The sequence below is a fragment of the Macaca thibetana genome, chromosome 4 (genome assembly GCF_024542745.1).
Source record: "Macaca thibetana thibetana isolate TM-01 chromosome 4, ASM2454274v1, whole genome shotgun sequence".
NCBI lineage: Eukaryota > Metazoa > Chordata > Mammalia > Primates > Cercopithecidae > Macaca > Macaca thibetana.
In genome coordinates, this window is record NC_065581.1 from 117,716,719 (window position 1) to 117,740,360 (window position 23,642).

At 35.8% G+C, this 23,642-nt stretch overlaps 1 long non-coding RNA gene across 2 annotated transcripts in view; it reads left to right on the forward strand.

Annotated features, from left to right (window-relative positions):
- The window catches only part of LOC126952636 (uncharacterized), a 34,345-nt gene extending 15,989 nt beyond the window's left edge, over positions 1-18,356 (forward strand). Inside the window, exons 3-5 of one of the 2 annotated variants that reach the window (XR_007724969.1) lie at positions 343-412; positions 3,541-3,621; positions 16,077-18,356. This is a non-coding gene — a long non-coding RNA (uncharacterized LOC126952636). Of the gene's footprint in view, positions 1-342; positions 413-3,540; positions 4,109-16,076 lie in introns of those variants that run through there. The other variant, XR_007724970.1, reaches the window with a different exon arrangement.
- The last annotated feature ends 5,286 nt before the right edge of the window (positions 18,357-23,642 follow it).

The window sequence follows — 23,642 nt, forward strand, 5'->3', positions numbered from 1 at the left end:
CCTTGCCGCTGATGAGACTTTGAACTTGGACTTTTGAGTCAATGCTGGAATGAGTTAAGACTTTGGGGGACTGTTGGAAGGGCATGATTGTGTTTTGAATTGTGAGGATATGAGATTTGGGAGTGGCTAGGGGCATGGTCCCCACCGAAATCTCATCTTGAATTGTAGTTCCTATAATCCCCATGTTTCATGGGGTGGACCCAGTGGAGATAATTGAATCATGGGAACACTTTTCCCCATGCTGTTATTGTGATTGTGAGTTCTCACAAGATCTGATGGTTTTGTAAAGGGCTTCCCTCTTTGATGGGCACTCGTTTTTCTCCTTCCTGCCACCATGTGAAGAAGGACGTGCTTGCTTCTCCTTCTGCCATGATTGTTAAGTTTCCTGAGGCCTCCCCAGCCATGCTGAACTGTGAGTCAATTGAACCTCTTTCCTTTATAAATTACCTAGTCTTGGATATGTCTTTATTAGCGGTGTGAGACAGGACTAATACACAAAGGATTTGAAATCACAAAGGAGCTGTTTTCTGCTCCATCACGGAAGTCTCACATGCATCACATCTATTCGCATCCATTTGCCACAACTAGCCAAAAAGCCCTTTTTTTAATCTGCCTAGAGATCAGGAAGTATTATCTCTGGATGCCTAGGCAGGACAGGTGAATCAGATATTGGTGGGTACTAGTGTTTTCTATGATACAGACCTTAATAAAAATAAGTTTCAGATAAATCTAACTATACATTAGAATACTGTAACCACAGTAGAAGAAAATATTGGCTACTTTTTGTGATAAACTAATGATGGTAAGTGCACCCTATTTAAGCAAGAAAAGAAACTGATCTGCCATAAAGAGAACAATGACATATTTAACTACAAAATATGTTACAAAATATTAATATCCCTAAAGGACAAATAAGCTCCAATAAATGGATAACAAAAAAAATAAGCCTGTAGAAAAATGGAGAAAATATATTTGCAGAATATTTATACAGGTGGTAATGAAATTGACAATGATGTTTATCCTCAGCAGTAAACAGTAAAACGTTTCACCCACCAGGACTATAGGAATTTTTCAAATGGGTAATTTTCAGAGCCAGCAAAGTTATAGAAAAGTAGATATCAGTTGCACATACTATTGGAGGAAATGTAAAATATAATTACCTTGTGGAAAGTAATCTGATGTAATATATTAAAACTTTATCCATGTATGTCCTATAATTCAGCAATTCCATGTTGAGGAATCCATACAAAGAAATACTTACACACATACAGAAGGAGCTGAGTTTAAGAAAGCACATTTTTCAGTGGGGTGTGGTGTCTCACGCCTGTAATCGCAGCACATTGGGAGGCCGAGGTTGGTGGATCACCTGAGGTCGGGAGTTTGAGACCAGCCTGGCCAACATGGTGAAATCCTGTCTCTACTAAAAATACAAAAAGCCGGTGTAGTGGCGGGCGCCTCCAGCTACTCAGGAGGCTGAGGCAGGAGAATCACTTGAACCTGGGAGGTAGAGGTTGCAGTGAGCCAAGATCACATTACACCATTGCACTCCAGCCTGGGTGACAAGAGTGAAACTCCATCTCAAAAAAAAGAAAGCACACATTTCAACATCGCCTGCAATGGTATAAAATCATGCTAATTTAAAGATCCATTAATAAGGATTGGTTAAACAGTTTATAGTTTATTCACTGTATGTAATTCTATAAGCTACCAAAATCACAGACTTACCATAAAATGATTTTTCAGTTAGTAATTTTTCACCATAACTTTTTTGGGTAATTTATACCACTTTTTGGATGACTCTTCTTGTTTATGCTGAAAACATACAAAATAAATATAATCTAAAAAAAATATTTTTTGTTTTAGACAAGAACACAGTCAGAAATTTTCTCAACGCAGTTTCTGTGCAGAGAAGAGATGTGGGACAGATTTGAATTGCCGTCATATTTGTATGAACCCAAGACATTTTCCAAGACCAAGAGGGATAAAGATATAGCAATTTATATGACCCTGGCATTTTATATACATGCACTAGGTCCAAGTGTTTTAACCTACTCTTCTGTGCCTTAAACTTTCTGTGTTGTAACTTTAAGTATGAATTGAATTAAAGATAATCCCAAGCCCCCAAGTGTCTCAAACAGTAAAAAAGTAAATGTTATAGAAAAAAAAGCAGGAAAAACTTTAAGCATGAAATAAAAGCGGGTTGTGATAAAAGAGGACTGAAGAGGGAAAAGGAATGAAAATTCTGCCATCCTTCATGGCAGCCCACTCCCCTTGGTATGAGATACTGCCCCCTGGCTGAAAGTTGACTGCTGCACTCCCTCCGCCTTCTATACATGACTCCTTGTGCCTTTCCTTCACCACACAACTCACACTCTCTTCCTTCCTAGTGAGTCCACTAAGCCTTCATTGCATTATTACATTTATTTCATTTATGAAAAACTGACTTTATTTTCCTCCAAATTGTATTTTATTGTTTATATGAGCTTGGTTTTATTGTCATTCTATTTTTCTCCATGAAAATAGTTTTGATGTCTTAGGTTGGATCGAAAGGAATTATATTTTTTCCCACTAAAATTGATACAAATATTGTTTTCAATTGAATGATTTTACACAGTGGCACAGTTTCAGGTATGTTGCTAAGCAGGAAAGTTGTTAAGCAAAGCACGAATGTATTAAGGAAATGCATGCAGAATGACATGCAAGGTGATCTATGATTGCTGAGTGAGAAGGAGCAAGTTGCTGAGTATTATATAAGTATGATCTCACTTTTGTAAAAAAAAAAAAAAAAAAAAAGGCCTGGGCTGATCTGAAATGACCCTATTAATAGTGATTATGTCCAGGTTTGTGTTGCATACTTGTCACTCATTACAGGATCTTGAGACACAATGCAAAGGATCATATCCCAGCTATGTAACTTGTTAACTATAAGACTTTGAGCAACATAACACCTTACTCCTTAAAATTGCTTAAAAAAAATCTGAACATGAGGAATATTCTACTTCACAGGGTCATTGTGATAATTAAATGTAGTAATCAATGACAGTAGTGCCAGATACAGTAGATAGCCTATACTTTGCAGCTATTATTTCTATCTATCATCTATCTATTAATATATATCATCTATCTTTAATTTATCATCTATCTTGTTCAGGTTTTAAAAATGAACATGTATTAACTTTGTAAAAAGTTAAGGCTATAAGACGTGCTGAGCTTTTGCAATAGATTTTCCTGTACTATATATGACTGCCAGTGGGAGAATTTGAATAAATGTGTAAATTTGACTAAATCTGAATAAATGTTCATTTGACGGGACCATAGATTTGGGGGTCTAGCACTAGCTCTGTTTCTATACTCCTGCTGCTGCCTGGCAGAGATGCCTCTCTCATTTTGGACTCCAAGGTAAAGTAAGCCTTTTCATTTTGTGCATCATAATTTAAAATGACAAACGGAATCTATTTTTTTGTCCATCTAAGGCATATATTGCTACCATTTATTAATTCTTGTTTCCTTCTCATGTTGCTCTTTGTTGTCATTTTTAAGGGAAGAAGAGACTGGATCACGGGAATGCTTTAATGTGGAAACCCTGAATTCATTCCACACATCTGCCTTCCGGGGACACAGGTAAATGAGGCTGAGTAGTGAAGTGGGAAGTTCCTGAAAATGTGACAGCAAGCCTCTGTCCACTGCCAGACTGAAGACAGGGAGGCGCTCATCGGTAAATTAATGGGTGTTAAAGGGAAGCAAAATAACACCAAGATAGACTTAGAAGAACTACCCAGTGGCAACACTCATTGGTAGAGTGCAGTCTAATTAAGTCTTGATAGAGTGCAGTCTAATTAAGTATTCAAAGAGAACAGAGTAAACAGACCTTCCTTCCTGGAGATATAAGCAGGTGTATGTCTTCTAGCAATTGTGAGGAGGAGATGGATAGAAGGTGAAAAGTAAAAGGAAGAATATAGGAGAACTAAGGATAGGATATTGAATCCCTGCAGATTTATACAAACAACTTTTATTTTCTGTTTTGCTAATGAAAAAATTTACGTAATGAAATTTAATTTCGCTGGAAATTGAAGTAAATTAATTTGCCACATCAAACTTTTTTCCTCCTTGGGTTTCTTTGGTTTTAAGTCTTTACAGATTATGATTATTCTGGGTGCTCCATTACTCAGCCTTGCATCTGAGGCCTGGGAATCATTTCACACCTCAACAGATCTTTAAATGTAGCATCAAGCGATTTCATAATTAACTTGTCTTCACTCTGTGTCTTAACACACAAAATTCCAGCCAAGTTAAAGTATAACAGATGGGAAAAGTCACTTGGAAAGGAATGCTAATTAAGTAGTTTTCATTTCTCTTTGAAAGCCAGGATTAATATACTGATTTCAAATAATTGAGGATGTGTTTCAAATGCTTGGTATGTGGGTTGAGAATTCAAGGAGCAAAAAGTGCTTCTTTTGAGACTTTAAGGAAAATCTCACCTTTCCAATCGTTTCTTTATCATCCTCATGGTTTATCATCACCCTCCTAAGCTCTTGTTTGTGCCTTGAACGTCTCATTGTGAGAGCAGCGGAGACTCCTGACATCAACCTCGTGCTTGCTATAATTCAATTCATACCAAGGGATAAAGCAAGCAAAACATAGATGGTCAGGGTAAATCTCAATAGAGCCCAAGCCCCTCAGGGGCAGAGCCAGTCAGCATTCTGCTGTAGTATGATGTCGCAACCAGGATATTGACATTGATACAATCCATCGATGATACTCAGATTTCCATAGTTTTACTTGAACTCATTAGTGTGAGTTCATTTAGTTCAATACAATTTTATCATCCATGTAGGTTTGTGTATCCACCACCACAGTCAATATACTGTGTACTTCTAACATGACGAGGGTACCTTGTGTGGACCTTTATGACTAAACCACACACCTTCTTTCAAACCCTGGCAACCACTAATCTGTCCTCCATTTCTAAAATTTTGTCATTTCAACAATGTTATATAAATTGGGTGATACAGTCTGTAACCCTTTGTAATTGACTTTTTTCACTCAAAATAATTCCTAGATTTATCCAACTTGTGGCATGTATCAATAGTTCATCCCATTTCATTGCTGAGTACTATTCCATGTTGTGTGTGTATGTGTCTATGTGTCCATCTCCATCCATCCATCCATCCATCCATCCATCCATCCATCCATCCATCCATCCACACTCATATGTACACTACAGTTTGTTTAGTCATCTAACTATGGAAATACATTTGAACTGATTCTTATTTTTGGCAATTACAAATAAAGCAACTATGTACATTCTTGTAAAAGTTTTTGTGGGAACATAAGTTTTTATTTCTCTGGGATAAGTACCGAAATGTTCAATTACTGGGTCATATGGTAGTTGCAGGCTTAGTTTTTTTTTAAGGAACTACCAAATTATTTTCCAGAGTGGTTTTACCATTTCTTTTTACCACCATCAAAACACGAATGATTCAACTTCTTTGTGTCCTCACAGCATTTGGTATTGTCGCTGTATTTTATTTTAGACTTTCTGATAGGTACGTAGTGATATCACATTGTGATTTAAATGTACATTTCCCTAGTTGCTAATGGTGATGACTATCTTTTTTGGGCTTATCATCCCATATCTTCTTCAGTAACATCTGTTCATGTCATTTGCCAGTTTTCTGATTGTATTGATTGTTGTTGAGTTTTGAGAATTCTTTGTGTATTCTAGATACTAGTCCTTTGTCAGATATGTAGTTTGCAAATATTTTCTCCTACTGCAGCTTGACTTTTCATCCTCTGCACATGTTTCACAGAGCAAATTTTTAATTATGATGATGCCCAATTCATCGATATTTTTCCTTTTATGAATTGTGATTTTTGGTATCAATCTAAGAATTATGTCTAATCCAAATAGTGTATTCTATGTTTTTTTTCTAAAAGTTTTATAGTTTTATAAGTTCAGTCTATGATCCGTTTTGAATTAAATATTGTCTAAATTGTGAGGTTTATATTGAGGTTATTTTTTCTTTTTAATTTTTCCCATGGATGTTCACTTTTTCTGGAACCATTTACTGAAAGGCTAGTTTTCCTCCATTGAAATGGCTTTGTATCTTTGTTAAAAATTAATTGGGCATATTTGTGTGGGTATATTTCTGGATTTACTATTCTGTTCCATGATCCATTGTCTAATCATTCTGCCAATAGCCCACTGTTTTGATTGTAATAGCTAGATGGTAAGTCTTAATGTTGGGTAGAGTATTTCCTCCTACTTTATTGTCCTTTATCAGTATTGCTTTAGATATTCTAGGGTTTGTGCCTTCTCACATAAATTTTAGAATAAGCTGGTGTATATCTATAAAAAAACTTAGGTGAAGTTTTAATAGTGATTATCTTAAAACTCTAGATTAGACTGGGAAGAATTGACATATTTTCTGAGTCCTCCAGTTTATAAACAGTGTGCCTTTTCATTTTGTTGGATCTTCTTTAATTTCTTTTATCATCAATTTATAAATTTCAGCATACAGGTCCTGTACATAATTTGCTAAAGATATATCTAAGTATTTTTTTTTTCTGTGGAATGGATTATAAGTAGTATTGTGTTGTTATTTTAGGTTTCTATATGTTCACTGTTAGTATATGGAAATGTAGTTAATTTTTGCATGTTAATCTTCAATCTTGTACCTTTTCTCAACTCATGTATTAGTTCTAGAAGGTTTACTTGGTAGATTTCTTGAGATCTCCTACATTAGTTATCATGTCATCTTCAAATAAAGATCTTTCGTTCCTTTCTTTCTTTCTTTCTTTCTTTCTTTCTTTCTTTCTTTCTTTCTTTTTCTTTCTTTCTTTCTTTCAGGTGTTTTTCTGTTTTTTATTGAAGTAGCTAGAACTTAGAGTATGTAGAATAAAAGTAGTGAGAGCCAACATCAGTATTTGTTCCTGATCTTGGATGGAAAGCATTGTCTTTCACTATTGAGTGTGACGTTAGCTATAGGCTTTTTGGAGATACATTTAGTCAAGTTGAACATTTTCCTCTATTTCTATGATTCTGAGAGTTTTTATCATAAATATGTGTTGAATATTGCCCATTGTTTTTTCTACATTGATTTATATAATCATTTAAATTTTCTTCTTGTATTCTGTTGATATGGTGGATTACATTGATTTTCAAATGATGAATCGGCCTTGATACCTGGAATAATTCCCATTTCATCATGGGGCTTAATTTTTAATATACATTGTTGTGTTTTGTTTGCTACTATTTTGTAGAGGATTTTTATGTCTAAGTTCATGAGAGATATTGGTCTTTAGTTTTCCTTGGTTATACTGGCTATGTCTGGTTTTGATATCATCAACGATTTCAGACCAAATGATTTGAGAAGCATTCCCTTATCTCTATTATCTGGAGGAGATCATGTAAAATTGTTGGTTATCCTTTATTAAATATTTGGAAGATTTCATCAGTGAAACCCTCGGGGCCTGGAGACCTCTCTCTTAGCAGCTTTTAAATTATAAGTTATATTTCATGTATCATCATAGGGCTATTTAGATAGTCAGTTTAATCTTGGTTGAGTTTGGTAGTTGCGGTCGTCAAGGAATCAGTTCATTTATTCTAAGTTTTAAAATAAGTGAACATAAAAATATTTTAATATTATCTTTTTCTTTTTTTCTTTGATGATTCCAGGATCTACTTTATTCCTGATATTGGTGATTGTGTCTCACTCTTATTTTTGTCAGTCTGGCTAGAGATTTATCAACTTATTTTTTGAAGACCAATCTTGTTATTTAATTGATTTTCTTTATTATTTTTCTATTTTTAACTTTATTGATTTTTTTCTCTTATATTTATTATTTTTATTTAGTTTGTTCAGGGTTTTGTTCTTCTTATAAGCTCTCTGTATTTTTTTTTCCAGTGGAGATGTCCTCTTTGACTTATATATTATTTAATTACTTTGAAGTGTGTTTAATTTTCATGTATTTACTTTTCTGATTTTCTTTCTGTTACTGATTTATATAGTGTGACTCCATTATTGTTAGAGAACAGTCTTATAATTTCAAGTATTTAAAATTTGTCAAGGTTTATTTTATAACCCAGAATATAATTTATCTTGGTGAATTTTCATGGGCACTCAAAAAAAATTTTGTATTCTGCTGTGATAGGTGCAGTGTTCTATATAGGTTGTATATTTCTAATCTAAGATCTCATATCCAAAATGCTCTGCAATCCAAAACTTTTTGAGCACCAACATAATGCTCAGAAGAAATACTCATTGAAATATTTTAAATTTCAGGTTTTTTTTTTGTTGTTTTTTGTTTTATTAGGGATGCTCAATCAGTAAGTATAATGCAGATATTTTAAAAATCCAGAAATATCAAAATCTGAAACAGATCTTGTCCCAAGCATTTTGGATAAAAGGTACTCAACCTGTATGTGTCACTTCGACCCTATTGATAGACAGTGTTGTTAGGATATCCTATGTCCTTGCCAATTTTCTTCCTAATTGTTCTGTCAGTTTCTAGGGGAGGCTATGGAAATCTAGTATGTTTGTGGTTATTTTTCCTTTCAGTTCTATCAATTTTTGTTTCATATGTGTTGAAACTCCGTTAGTTGGCACATATGCATTTAGGCTTGATATGTCTTCCTAGTGGGTTAATTCCTTTATTATTATGTAATATCGCTCTTTGTCTCTAGTAATTTTCTTTGCTATATTAATATAGCTATTCATGCTTTTAAAATGTTAATATTTGCATGATTTTGCCCACTTTTACCTTTCTACCCATGTTGCTAAATTTAAAATAAGTTTCTTGTAATCACTACAATTGAACTGTGCCTTTCTATCCACTTTGCCAATGTATCTGTTTTGATTGGTCTATTAGATAATTTACATTTAGTAATTATTGATACGTAAGCACTTAAGTCTGCTATTTTATTATTTGCTTACTACTGGTTTTTTTTGGTTTTGTTTCTGTGTTTCTTTTGTCTTACTTTCCTGTGAGATACTTGAAGAGCTATTTTTAAGATGTTATCTTGATTTTATTTTTAGAGTTTTTGAGTGTATATCTTTGTATAATTTGTTGTGGTTGCTCTAGGTGTATATATATATAATATATATATAGTATACATACACATACATAACATATATACTATATATATTTATATGTATATTCTCTATCTTTCTCTCTCTCTCTCTCTATATATATATATATATAAAATATATATATATATAAAAACATCCTACTGGTATCAACATTTTGCCACTTCGAGTGAGGTACAGAAGCCTCACTTCCATTTGAGTTCCTTTACCTTTCCAAACTTTAAATATTATCATCTTGGATACAAGACGCTGTGATAAATTTTAATTTCAATCAGTTTATAAAGTTCATGAGAAAAATGCGCTGCTATTCCTTCTTCCTTCCTGATGCTGCAAGATTACTTCTTTTATCCTTTTCTTTCTTCCTGAGCATTTCCTTTAACCACCATATCTCTGATAATGCTTTTAGTTTTCTTTCATGTGAGAATGTTTTTATTTTCCTTCCATTTATGAAGGATAGTTTTGCCAGAATTCTGGGTTGACATTTTTTTTTTTCTTTTAGCATTTGAAAATATTGTGCCACTTTCTGGCTTCTGTGGTTTCAGATGAGAAATCTATCATCCTTTAAGTGAGTGTTCCCATACAGATAATATATCATTTCTCTCTGGCTAGTTTCAAGACATTTTCCTCATTTTTACTATTCAAAACTTTAATTAGGTATTTTGACATAGGTTTCTTTGAGTTTATCCTGTTTGGGATTCACTCAGCTTCTTGGATCCATAGGTTTGTGTCTTGTGTCAGCCATTATTTCTTCAAACACTCTTTCAGCCTCACTTTTTCTCCTTTTCTTCTGGGACTCTGCTGACATGAATGATAGATTTTTTTGTTATCATCTTACAGGTCCCTGAGGCTTTGACATTTTAAAGAATCTGTTTTCTTCCTATTGTTCACAATGGTTCTTGTTATAAGAGTGAATTTGATTATTCTGCTTCAAATTCATTGATTCTATACTTTGTCATCTCCACTCTACCAATGAGTCCTTCCATCAGATTATTTCTTTTATTGTATTTTCAGTTCTATAATTTCCATTTGTCTCTTTTTAGTAACTCCTATTTTTTTCTGATATTTTCTACTTATAATTTGTTTCAAGAGAATTTATAATTGATATCTGAAGCATTTTTATGACAATGACTATAAAATCCTTGTGAGACAATTTCAACATCTGATTTATCTCAGTGTTGATATCAACTCTTTTTCTCATTCAAGTTGTGATTTTCTAGTTCTTATTATGAAAGGTTATTTTAAATTTCATTCTGGACTTTCCCCCCTATTTTGTCAGGAAACACTGAGTCTTATTTTAATCTTTTATTTTAGAAGATTGTCTCACTGCTTAGTTTTAGCATACAGGTCTTTGCTTATTTTTGTAGGTTGTGGTTATAATGGCATTTTGATTGTCAGAGATTTTGTGGTATTATTTTCATCCACCTTGTTTATCTAGTGCTTCTGGAGTTCACATTGGTTTCTACTGGTGCTGCCTACGGGACAAAATAGGGTTTCTTCAGGCCAACTGCTGGGTGTCTCTGAATGGGAATGGGGCATGGTGGGATTCCCCTACCAGTGCCTTCTGCCTTCTCTATTATCTCTGGCCAGGGGAGAAGACTCTCCTGCTGCAGGCACAAAAAGACTTCCTATATAGAGCTACTTGCTATAAACTGAGTTCTTCATTTCCCTGCAAGTATTTGTATCTGTAGGTGGGAGAGGAATCTTGAGTTCATGGGGACAAAGAGGCTTCCTTGACCAGGCACTAGCCATAGCTGGGTTCCTTCTACCAGCTCTGTTGACTTACTCAGTACCTCTCAGTGGAAAAAGGGAGTCTCAGGACAGGCAGGGAAGGTTAATGTTTCCCTTAGCTGTCTGTTTATGGCAAGGCTCTCAATTGATCACCATTACCAGTGTGGCATCTGTTTACCTGATGTTGTCAGAAGGACTCCCATTCTAAGCAGGAGAAGACAAAACCTACCTTGGCTTCCTTCGTTTGCTATTTTGCTGGTCAGAAAACAATAGGTCTGGGTGGCATTTGTCTGTTGGGTGGGTGGCAGGGGGAAGGCAAGCCTCCCTGCTGCTGTGCCGTTCATCCAATCATGAGGTCTAAAATCAGCTCATCTTCTTACCACTTTCCAGAGTTCTGCTTTGGTTTTCTGCTGCATCATGTCCAGAATTTATAATTGTGATTTGTGGGGAGGCTAAAAAATCAGATTGGAAGTCAGAGTCTATCAAACAGACTTTTGGAAAAGCAAATAGTTTAGTATAAACCAAAAATAAAATTCTAAGCCCCCCAACCAATTGAATAGACACCCCTTGGCCAAAGGAATGCCAAAGAAACCTGAAAAAAACTAATTCAGGCTATGACAGGAAAAGGGGGGCAGTTGGACATGCCTGTTATAATCTCTCCACTTGGAGTTTAGGCACAACAGGCCAGCATTAACAATAAAATATAGATCATAAGACTAACAAAGCAGACTGTTTGTAGCAATAAGATACCAAAGTCTGACCAGACTGGTACAGCATCACAGGACAGATAGGAGATCCTATCCTATCTTTGAAGCAATTCAAAGTATTTTACCCCCAAATATATTTTCTTTTACATATTTTGATATGGCTCTGCAAAGTCATCTCTTGTAAGGAAAATTGTAGAGAATCTTCTTCCCTTTCTAGGTCTTTTTCTAATCCAGGAGAGATTTAACTGAGAATCTAACACCTTTTATGGTCTAAGAAAAGACATTTACCATCGATTTTCTCTGAAGCCTACTACCTGAGGCTTCATCAACATAACAAAACCCTGGCTTCCACAACTCCCTTATCTTAATTCAGGCATTTGTTTCTACTGACTTCAACTCCTTAGGCAAAACTTCACTCTTTCAAACAATTGCCAATCAGAAAATCTTTGAATCCACCAACGACTTGTAAGCTCCTTCAGCCTTTAGATGTCCCAACGATCCACTTTCTAAGCTGAACCAATATATACCTTTCATGAACTGACATATGTATTTGCATGTAACTTCTGTTAGCACTGTAAACCTACCACCTCTGTAATTCAACCAGTTGAGGCACATGTTCTCCAGACCTCTTGAAGCTGGGCTGTGGGCCATGGTCACTCTTATTTGACTCAGAATAAACCTTTTCAAATATTTTAGACTTTGGCTTTTTTCATCAAGATAAGAAATTTGTTATTTAAATATAAAAGGTGAACTGGTATATCAAGAGCCACACTTGACCCTTTATGCAAGATTGAACAGAAATTTTACTTGGAAAATGTGTGTTATATCCCCAATTAATCAATGTTCTTGTATTTTATTAAAATGTTTTTTTTCTTTTTTCCCTTTATCAAAAACAGAGTCTGGGCTAAATTCCAATTTGAAATAAATATACTGAACTTCCAAATTCTCTTGGCAGTGTAAATCACATGCAGATTTCTTCATGTTCTGTCTTTAACTTGTGGAACAGAACATTTGCGTACGTTGAGATAGATGCTGAGTTCTACCAAAAGCTGCCTGGAGAGAAAACACCTTTCAATTAATTATTCCACCAGATTTATAAGAATACCAAAGCCTGCGAAGTTGTGTATTTGAGTAAGCACTCTGTTTTTCTCCCTGATTGAAACACACTTATTTTTCTTGCCATAGTTTTTGGATCTGTTTAACACTTTTGTAAACATAAAGAGGTTTGTTTGCTAAACAAACAAACAAAAATTCATGTTGACATTCACAAATGCAACATTTGGGTGGTGTACTAATTCAAGCCAATGAGTCTTTACTCACCTCAGTTCTCTCACCTCCCACATGACAGTCCTACTGCAGAAGGAGAGAGTCTCCACCTTTACTTCTCAATTGAAACTTTCCAGCTAAATACCTGTGGAGGACAAAGCAACTCTATTTTGGATGCTGATCTTTCATGTTGCTTTTTGTTTAATGACATTCCTGGGAAGGCCTTCAAGATTTCCAGTTTATCTATTATTCCTTATATAAGGGCGCGTACTTACCTAAATGTACTGCCCTTACGTCAAAACAACCTTGATGTTATTGTACTTCAATTGTCCTACATATCCGTTCTGAATCACATGTTCTTTCTCTACGGCAAATAAACTCTGAGGCTGGTGGGTAATGTTGCAGGAATCCACTATCTTGTCTTGCTTCCATCTGAGAGACAGACCTGGTTTCTGTTTGTAAATCCTTATGAAATGTTTTCTTCTGAGAAACTGGATATGTCAGTCTCTTTCTTCAGCTTCTCAGCTTCCTTGGACTTGGAGGTAGGTTTTCATAGACCTGCTCACTATAGAACATCTCTTTGCTCTTATTCCCTTCTTAAAACCTGCTGGACTAGAGCTCTGACATGAAAAATTATTTTGTATTTAAATATCATCCTATTTTTGTTCACAATATGAAATTTTGAAGCATAGGACTGGAAAGTATTCAAAATTCCCAAGATAACCAACTCAGTCTTTTCAAGGAGGACAAATTTAAACCAAAGCATTTACATTATATTTCAGGACCTTCAGAGAAATAAATTTCATAATATCTTTTGTAGATATGTAAACCAAAATGTATCTGAGACAGATCTCACTTTATTTAGAAGTTTATTTTGCCAAAGTTAAGGATGTGCCCATGACATAGACTCAGGAGGTCCTGAGAACATGTGCCCAAGGGTTGGGCTACAGCTTGGTTTTATATGTTTTAGGAAGACACAAGACATCAATCAATACATGTAAAATGTATGTTGGTTTAGTCTGAAAAGGTGGAAGGACTCAAAGAGGGACTGGTTGGCAGGCTTTCAGGTCATGGGTGAATTCAAAGATTTCCTGATTGGCCATTGGTTGAAAGGGTTTCTCTAAAAACCTGGAATCAATAGAAGAGAGTGTCTGGGTTATGATAAGAAATTGTGGAGATGGATGCTTTTATTATGTAGATGAAGTCTCCAGGTATCCGGCTTCAGGGAGAATTGATTGCAAATATTTCTTATCAGACTTAAAAAAGATGCCAGACTCTTAGTTAATTCTTTTCTGGAAAAAGACCTGGAAAGGGAAGAAGATTCACTACAGAATTTAGATTTTCCCCACAAGAGGCAGCTTTACAGGGCCATTTCAAAATATACCAAAGAAATACATTTTGGGGTAAAATACTTTGATTTCTTTTAGGGCCTGCTATCTGTCATGTTGGCATCTTATTGCTATGCAGAGTTGACTTTGTAAGTCTTAAGGTCTCTGTTTTAATGTTAATTCTAGTCAGCTGTGCCTGAATTCCAGTGGGAGGAAAGTCTAATGAGGTTTGTCTGATCCCCACATCCCCTCATGGCCTGAACTAGCTTTTCAGGTTAACTTAAGAATGCCCCTGCATGAGAGGAGGGTTCCATTTAATTGGTTGGGGAGCTTAGAATTTTATTTTTGGTTTATAGATACATTCTAATATCAAATATCTTTAATTATTTCCAAGTGGATTTCTCCAAGTAATTAAGCCATTCTTCAAAAAAAATTTTTTCACTAGATGAAAATCTTTTATTATTGTACTTCCTTATGCAATTTGAAAACTAAAACTAAATTTCCAGAACAGTAGTATTTTATGGTTACATATTCTTTAAGAACATGATGAGGGCTGGGCACTGTGGCTCATACCTGTAATCCCAGCACTTTGAGAGACCAAGGTGTGGAGACCACTTGACCCCAGCGTGAGACCAGCCTGGGCAACATGGTAAAATCCTGTCTCTACACAAAACACAAAAATTAGCCAGGAGTGGTGGAGCACACCTGTGGTCCCAGCTACTTGGGAGGGCAAGGTGAGAGGATCACTTGAGCCTGGGAGGTTGTGGTTGCAGTGAGCCGAGATCATACCACTGCACTCCAGCCTGGGTGACAGAGTGAGACACTGTCCCCCAACCCCTCATAAAAAATAACCTGATGAAAGTTATGAATTTCTATAAAAGAAAATACATACAATTGTGGGAGGTTTAACCTGAATCTCATCCCAGGTTAAGAACCCCTGCTCTGGAGTATAGATGTTTTTTCTCAGAACTCTTGAGGTGTTTCTTTTAAGTTTCAAAATCTCTAATATGGACCATTTCAGGAAGTGGAATCCAAAGTTGGATTTGAGTGTGTCAGTTTTGATTCTTTGGTTTTATATAACAGAAACAAACTCCGGTTAAACTTAAGAAAAAAAGCCATTGAAAATATATTTGAGTAAATCATAGGTTTGGAAAAAAGAAAACAAACAAACAAACAAACAAAAACACCCAAACCAGAAAGGATAGAAGTGATACTAATTTAATGGACAGTCTCCTTGAGATGCTGCTTATGACTCAGCTTTGGCTCTTTTGTTGGTCTTACAGAACAAAACTGGGGTCCACTTGCCAGGTGCAGTAAAACCAGATATCCACACAGAGGTTTTTGCAGAGACAGAAGGGAAGCCATTATTATTTGCAGGTACCAAGCAATTAAGACCAGGCAGCTAATGCTCGAATTTTGACTTCCTTGATGGTTTGGTGGTAATGGTTTTTAAAGGCAGGGGAAAATTTCAGGAAAGTAGAAGCCACAGACCAAATCATAAATCAATATATGGAGGTTGCACGTTGGTTTTGGCCTAAAAGGGTGGGATATGTTGAAGGGGGGCTTATAGGTGGTAGGTATATTAGAAAACTTTCTGACTTATAATTGTTAAGGGAGAGAGAAGCTTTGTTTAAAAATTTGGGGTCAGCAGAAAAAAAAAGTGTTAACTGGCGTGGGGGTGTGACTCCCTCCAAACTCCTCAGGAAGAAATTTAGAACAAAGTACAGTGGTCAGAGTTTAGTGTCCAATATTCCTTATCTAGGGTTTATGTGCCAGTGAATCTGTTTATGGGATCTCGGTGAGAGACTGGTTTTCCGAAAGACAACTGTGGGACATTTGTTAAAATGCTATATTTAGTTTCTATAGGAAACCAAACATCTCTGGACTCAAACCTCCTTGGCTGTTGTTTGAGGCTATTATTGCTGTTTTGCTAATCAGGCTACTTACTTACTTCTCAGGGTTAACTAGGTACCTGGAACTTCCCTTGAAGGAATTCAAGATTTTCCTTCTTTTCTATGCTGGCGTGGCCTGCAGGCCCCTAAAATGGGACTCTCTACTCCGTCTCATTTCTGCTACTAAAAAACAGTGGAAGGGATGTGAAGTAGAAGGCAACAACAACTAAAAAAGTCTGTTAAAATAGTCACAGGCTTCTGAGAAGGTGACAATGGAAACCATCGCTTTCTGTTATTTTAACTGTCTTTGATATTTTTATTGTGGCCACAAGGATTCTCCTTCCTCTTATTACTTTATTTCTACATACAACAGACTCATATGAATTCTGAGAAACCAGGTTGGTCAGCCTCCAAGGACATATTTTCAAACAGCCACTTCCAATGTAACTAGTGAGTATAACAGACAAGAAGATATTCTCAGAAGGTGGATATGGGGGGCATGGAGATCAACCGAATGGAGAGGAGTTATTAGAATACAGAATCAGACCTGATCAAGGACCTGTCACCACCTCTCAATGGGGCCTTCACAATGTCTACCCTGAGGGATTTCAGAACTGCTAAGTGCTGTCTCCCATTCTTCCCCTTTCTGAATGAAAGTATTGTTTATTCCTAGGTCCAACATTCTATGTTAGATACGTGTAGGGGAAGCAGGTAAAAAACGAAGAGACACAATTCTGGCCAAAGGAACATCTCACTCTAATGGCATGACTATGAGTTTCCAGATCAGTGACTCCCTGTTTGCCTTAGTAGTGTATAAATTAGAATCCTATTTGGAAAATAAAGCTGTTTCTACTAGAATATGATCCATGACTTCTGTAAACATTGTAAAATATCATTGTTGACAACCTGCCATCTGGTGTTCTCACGGTCTCTTAAGAATGTGAATCTTTTTCTAAAGCCCTGTAAACTGTGTTTTTCAATATCTTCACTTAAAGACTAATATGATGGATTTTTGAAAATGACCATAAGTTTTGATATAGCCCCTTTTAAACAACAGTCTAATAGTTAAAACAATGCAAATACGTAATATATTCATCCATATCCTATTAAAAGCCTATTTTGTGAGGTTTTGGGCTAGATTCTATGGGTGAGTAAAAATAACCTAATGATGACTGGGTGCAGTGGCTCACACCTTTAATCCCAGAACTTTGGGAGGCCGAGGCAGGTGGATCACAAGGTCAGGAGATCGAGACCATCCTGGCTAACACAGTGAAACCCCATCTCTACTAAAATAAAATACAAAAAATTAGCCGGGTGTGGTGGCGGGTGCCTGTAGTCCCAGCTACTCAGGAGGCTGAAGCAGGAGAATGGCATGAACCCGGGAGGCAGAGCTTGCAGTGAGCCAAGATCGCGCCACTGCACTCCAGCCTGGGTGACAGCGAGACTTCGTCTCAAAAAAAAAGAAAAAAAAAGAAAAAACCTATCAATTATCATATAGTTATTTCTTACACTCGAGATTATAGCCCATTAAAATGAAATCTTATACAAAGTATTATAAAAATGGTCTTTAGTGTGACAATCTAGTTAAACAATAATGACACAACTGAAAAAATAAAACCAATCAGCCAATATTGTGGCACCCATAGTACTGAAGACTAAAGGCTACTGAAATCTCCAAATGACTTATGAGCAGCTCATTAGGAATGTGAACTTCTTTCAAGAAAGTGTGTATCATATCTGCAAATTACAAATTCAGCCCTTTGAATTTTCCCATGTTTTCTTCATCTTTGTCTTTATGGAACCAGAAATAACTAATGAGATGACTTAAATGTTGATACATGAAAAAGGAAAAGTAAACATAAAGAATCTGTATGATTCATTAATTGGAAATTAGTCTTTACATTCTAGTTGACTATTCTAAGAACTGTTTTCATGGTAGCTAATGTTAATAATTTAATGGCTTTAGATGATGTGCTAAAGAAATGATGATTCTTAAAAAGCTTTAATATTATTTTCCAAAGGTGGTTTTGCACACATAATATTATAAAATATGCAAACTTTGGACCCATGCTACACCAGAAGTAACTGAGCTAAAAATTAGCTAAATTAATACAGAAATATACAAATACTTCAGAGTTCCTTTGGAATAAATTCATAGCAACCATTTTGTATTATTAATGTAATAGTTATTGATCAGGTTGTATCTAATATGGTTTTCACATTTGCACAAGTCTAAACTTTCTGGTGAAAATAGCAAGTTTTTCCAAGCTCTTTCAAATGTTATAGTGATGTTAACAAAGTTAGCCCATTTTCACCAATGAGCCATAGTCATGACTTAAATTATTTATTTATTTAAATATTAACTGATTAGTCTTTATTATGTGACATATTTAGAGTGTTTCCACAAAGTCAAACATTTTTTTATGAGGTTTCTTTGTATCTATCTGAATGTATCAATCACCTACAATGGAATGAAAGATGCCCAGATGCTATCTGAATTGATGATTCTGAAATCAACAGATTGATTAACAGTGACAATAAAGAGTATCATTATGTTATATACCAGATGGAAAAGGTATTTGCAAATTAGATAAGTGAATTTTCCTAATTAGCAAAATAAATTAAAAATGCTTGGTTTATTTGAATTTAGAATTGTTTAAAGTCATGAAAATATACATATGCATAGTAGGGTTGTTTGTTACATAAGTTCACTTCAAAAATAAATCATACATGTGGTAATGCTGCCATCTGTGCCTGACCAAAAAAGTAAAAAACAAGGATGTTTAGCTTAAAGTTCTAAGCACATTCAATAGGTAATGAAGCTATTCCATAGAAACACATCTGTGGTTGGAAACTATTTTATGTAAATTAAAATGACTAAAATCTGTTTTATAATTGATTAGACTAAATACTTTATGACAATTTGAAACAAAGTTTCTTCATAATGTTACTTTCAGAGATATTCTATGAAGGTTACTGAAAGCTGTTATTAATATGGTATAAATAAACCCACCCAGGGTAGGGCCCAAACCAGGGGATGGAGGTGGTAAGATGCATGTGAAACTGCCTTTGCAAAATTATAACAGTAAGAGAAATCTAACACAACTGACTCTACCTTGCTTCTAAGCTCAAGCTACCTGCCTTTTCTCATTCCTGTATGTAGGCCAAGCCAACTACGGGAGGAATTCAGTTTATAGTTTAAAGCAAGGATGATACTAGTTCGGTCCCAAAACTACCCGCCTCCTTATTTGGGGACTGAAAGTGGCTATATCAGACAATGAAAGATCACAAGGTTACAATTATGTTGGGGGCTTGAATTCTGCTAAGATATAGGCATAGTTAAACAATAGCTGGTCATTGTTCCCTAGCTTGCTTTTTTATAATTGCTTACTGCTCAGGAGTCTTGTACCCAATGCTCACACATTTCATAACTTCACCAATTGCTCTTACAGGAAACTTGTGAAACTTGAGACTGGTCTTTGAAATATTTTTCAGACTTTGCATTCTGGTAGACTACCTGATGCCACCCAGACCCATGACCCATACCAAAGAACTTGATTCAACCGGTTCTGTGATTCCCACCCATGAAGTGACTCAGGACATGAAGACGGTTTTGACACCCCTATAATTTCATCCCTGACCAAATAAATCAGCAGTTCCCATTCCTTAGCCCCCACAAACACCAAATCATCCTTAAAAACCCTCACCTCCAAATTCATGGGGAGGCAGATTTGAGAGATATTGCCCATCCTTCCCACTCAGCTGCCCTGCAATTATTAAATTTCTTTCTTTGCTGCAACACCTACTGTCTCAGTGTATTGGTGTTTTCCATGCAATGGGCAAGAAGAACCTCACTGGGCTGTAATATGTGTTTTGTTTTTCTGAGAAAAGTTCTATTATTATGTGGTTTCTTTTGCCAATTCTCCCTTTATTTCCCTGCTTTTCAAAGGGCAATGAATGCAAGGTTTTGTTTCGAATGAGACAGGAACAGAATATCAGTTAACAGATCAGAGTTTACACACTTATTTTTTTTGTGTGCAAACAAACTAAATATAATGAGGGGCTCTAGTACTAGAATTCAGTGTTTTGTTTGAAAACTTGATGCCTAGAATCCAGCCAGTTAAAAGTTTATTAAAGCTATCAGCAGTTTTTAGATTCATTTAAATGAAGACAATTACATTTCCAAAAATACTTTAGTGGGTACTTTGATTGTGGAAAAGGGGAAGCTACAATCTTTTTTTGGTGGAGTTGTTGGATGCAATGAGGAGTTAAATTACTCCATATAATGGTGCTTCTTTATCACCATAATTGTGCCTCAGGTATTATTTCTATCATCTCAAAGGCAGGCCTATGTCTGCAGAACAAGAACACTGTTTCCTCTGCCCTTATACCAGCCCAGAGAAGGGACAGCTTGATCTTGAAGTACTTGAATGGCTGAAAAAAGGTAGATGGTAGGAGACTAAAGAAAAAGAAACCAAATGGGGGGCCAGATATTTTGCCAAAGACAATGGCCTACGGATTGTAGGAACTGTACATGCTTTATAGATATACCCTGGTTTACTCAATATGATCACACACATGTATATTGGCAATGTATTCCAATAGTCATTTATTAACTGTGATCCATAGACATTACTATCTCAGCTTCTCAGCACTCTACTATTCTACATGGGAATAATGTTCTCCATGGAGACAGTGCCTCTTCTAGGGAATATTTAGGAAATACATGGAGACATTTTTGGTTGTCCCAATAATAAGAGACACCTGCTATTTAGTGGTTGAAGACCAAGAATATTAGCCATCCTGTCATTTTTGAGTGAGTCACATGCAACAGAGAATTGTTTTACCTTCTATTTGATTTGAATGGCCCACCATTCATATGGTTGAAAAGTAAGTTAGTGATCAAAGAATCTAATTCTGTGAGACATATAAAGTTGAAGTATTTTTTTGTACAATTTTAATGTTCATTGAATATTTCAGAAATAAAATCATTGCATTGTTAGGGCTCAGAAAATGATACCCCATAATACGGCACCTTAACATGCTGAAGTGGAGAAGCCACAAGATCTGAGCTTCACTCTCCCACTACGAAATACAAACCCCCCAACCTGCACTCATCTCTCAATCCTGTGTCTCCAATTAAATGTTAGTTAATTAATTAAATATTAAGTATTTAATTAGAATATTATTCCATTAACATTTAAATGTAATCTTATGTTTAATATACAGATTGATGTGTTTTGTCAGTTAACTACTTTTTGATGACTTTACAGCTTCATGATTGTCTCCTAAACTACTATAATCTGCTATTGAACTTAATTATTGAGTTATTAAATCCAGTAATATTTTATGTTTTAACTTTTCCATTGATCATTTTATCATGTAAACTTTTTATTGAAAGATACATAAACACAGATATGTAAATAAATTTTAAGTTTACTGATCCATAAATATTTACAAAGAAGAACAGTTGCTTACACCTGTAACCCCAGCACTTTGGGAGGCTGAGGTGGGCAGATCACTTGAGGTCAGGAGTTTGAGACCAGCCTGAGCAACATGGTGAAACCTTGTCTCTACTAAAAGTACAAAAATTAGCTGGGTGTGGTGGTGAGCACCTGTAATTTCAGCTACTTGGGAGGCTGAGGCATGAGAATCACTTGAACCTGGGAGACAGAGGTTGCAGTGAGTCGAGATCACGCCATTGCACTCCAGCCTGGGAGACAGAGTAAGACTTCATCTCAAAAAATTAATTTTTTTTTTACAAAGTAAACTACCTGTGTTACAGTCATTCATATCAATATTGAGATTATTATCTGCATCTAGAACGGCCTGTAATGATAATTCCTGATACCATTTACTCCTTAAATTTAACCATTATTATGACTTTTAACACCACAGATCAGCTTTCCTAGGTGTTGAAACATAAATGCATAAAATATTTATTAAAATCATCCATGGTATGGAGCATAGCAGTGGTTCCTTTATTCTGATTATTGCATAGTATTTAATCATATAAAAACACCATGATTTGCTGATGTGCTTATTGTACTATGAATGGAAATTTGAGTTTTCCCCAATTTTGGACTATTATAAATTGTGCTGCTATGAATATTCTTGTACATGTCTTTGCTGGAGCTGCAATAGTCATTTTGTGATGGTGAAGGAAAGGCAATATTACTACAGAGATATTTGTTCTAGATTTTGAGATGCTTTTTATTAAGTTAGATAAATATCCTTCTATTTAATTGAGCAAAGGTAAATGACTCTTTTTTCTTTTTTTGCCCAGGCTGGAGTACAATGGCATGGTCTTGGCTCACCACAACCTCCGCCTCCCAGGTTCAAGCAATTCTCCTGCCTCAGTCTTCTGAGTAGCTGGGATTACAGGCATGCGCCACCATGCCCATCGAATTTTGTATTTTTAGTAGAGACGGGGTTTCTTCATGTTGGTCAGGCTGGTCTCGAACTGTCGACCGACCACCTTGGCATCCCAAAGTGCTGAGATTACAGGCATGAGCCACCGCACCTGGATGTAACTGACCTTTTTATTACTTTTAGCTTAATATATTTTTAAATGATAGCACAGCTGAAAGCATAAAGATTATTCAAATACAAAAAAAAAAAGAAAAAATATTGTTGAATTCTACAACATACCTCTCAGAACTAGACAAATGAAGTGGATTAAAACTAAAAATAGGGAGTAATTAAATAATGAATATATTTGACTAAAATAAACTGGAAAAACATTATATATAATTTTCCATAAAACCACATCGAGGGTTAAATTTTGGAAATGAGAAGGCTTTTCTAAAATTAAAATTTGCATTGTTTTCAAGCAATTCTTTTTACACATATCTATGCAAAGTTTATGATCATCCTACACATTTATGTAATTTAAACCTCTACTTACATAGGAAGTCTTAATAAATTTTTAGAAGTAAAGATTCTAGGGACCATGTAGTCTGATTATAAGCAAATAAAATTAGAAATAAGTAACACACTTCTAGTGGCAGGATAATGATGTATCATATTTTTGCTTTTCCTCAAAACTCCTCCTGAAAACTATAAATCCAATTGTGATGGCACAGGAAGTACACACACACACCACACAAAAAACAAAACTCAGATAAATTGCTAGCAAAATTAGATGACAAGAAATTCCCACGAACAAGAGTGGTACTGAGAGCGGCAGGAGGCAGCCAAATGCCTAGGCAGATAGGGGCGGGTCCCTGGTGAAACCCCACCTCGAAGCCAAAGACAGTTTAAATCCTGAAAGCCAAGCTACAGGTTAAATCCTCGGACCTGACTGAGAATTTGTCTTCCCGTTCAGCACGCTTTCCCCACCCTTCACCTATTTTACATATACCTACCCTTTCCTAATTGGTTTTCTACACTGTCATGCCGACCTTTGAGTGATGTCTTCGCTTTAACCTTTTTTGCATACTCACAAACCAATCAGCACGCACTCCCCATTCTAGGTCCATAAGAGGCCCTAGAGCCAGCAACAGGGGAGGGATTTTCCTGCCTTTAGGTAGGGGAAACACCCCTATATCCCCTCTCCGCTAAAAGCCGTTTCATCGTTCAATAAAATTCTTTTCCACCATCCTCACCCTTCAATGCACAGTGAATCTTCAT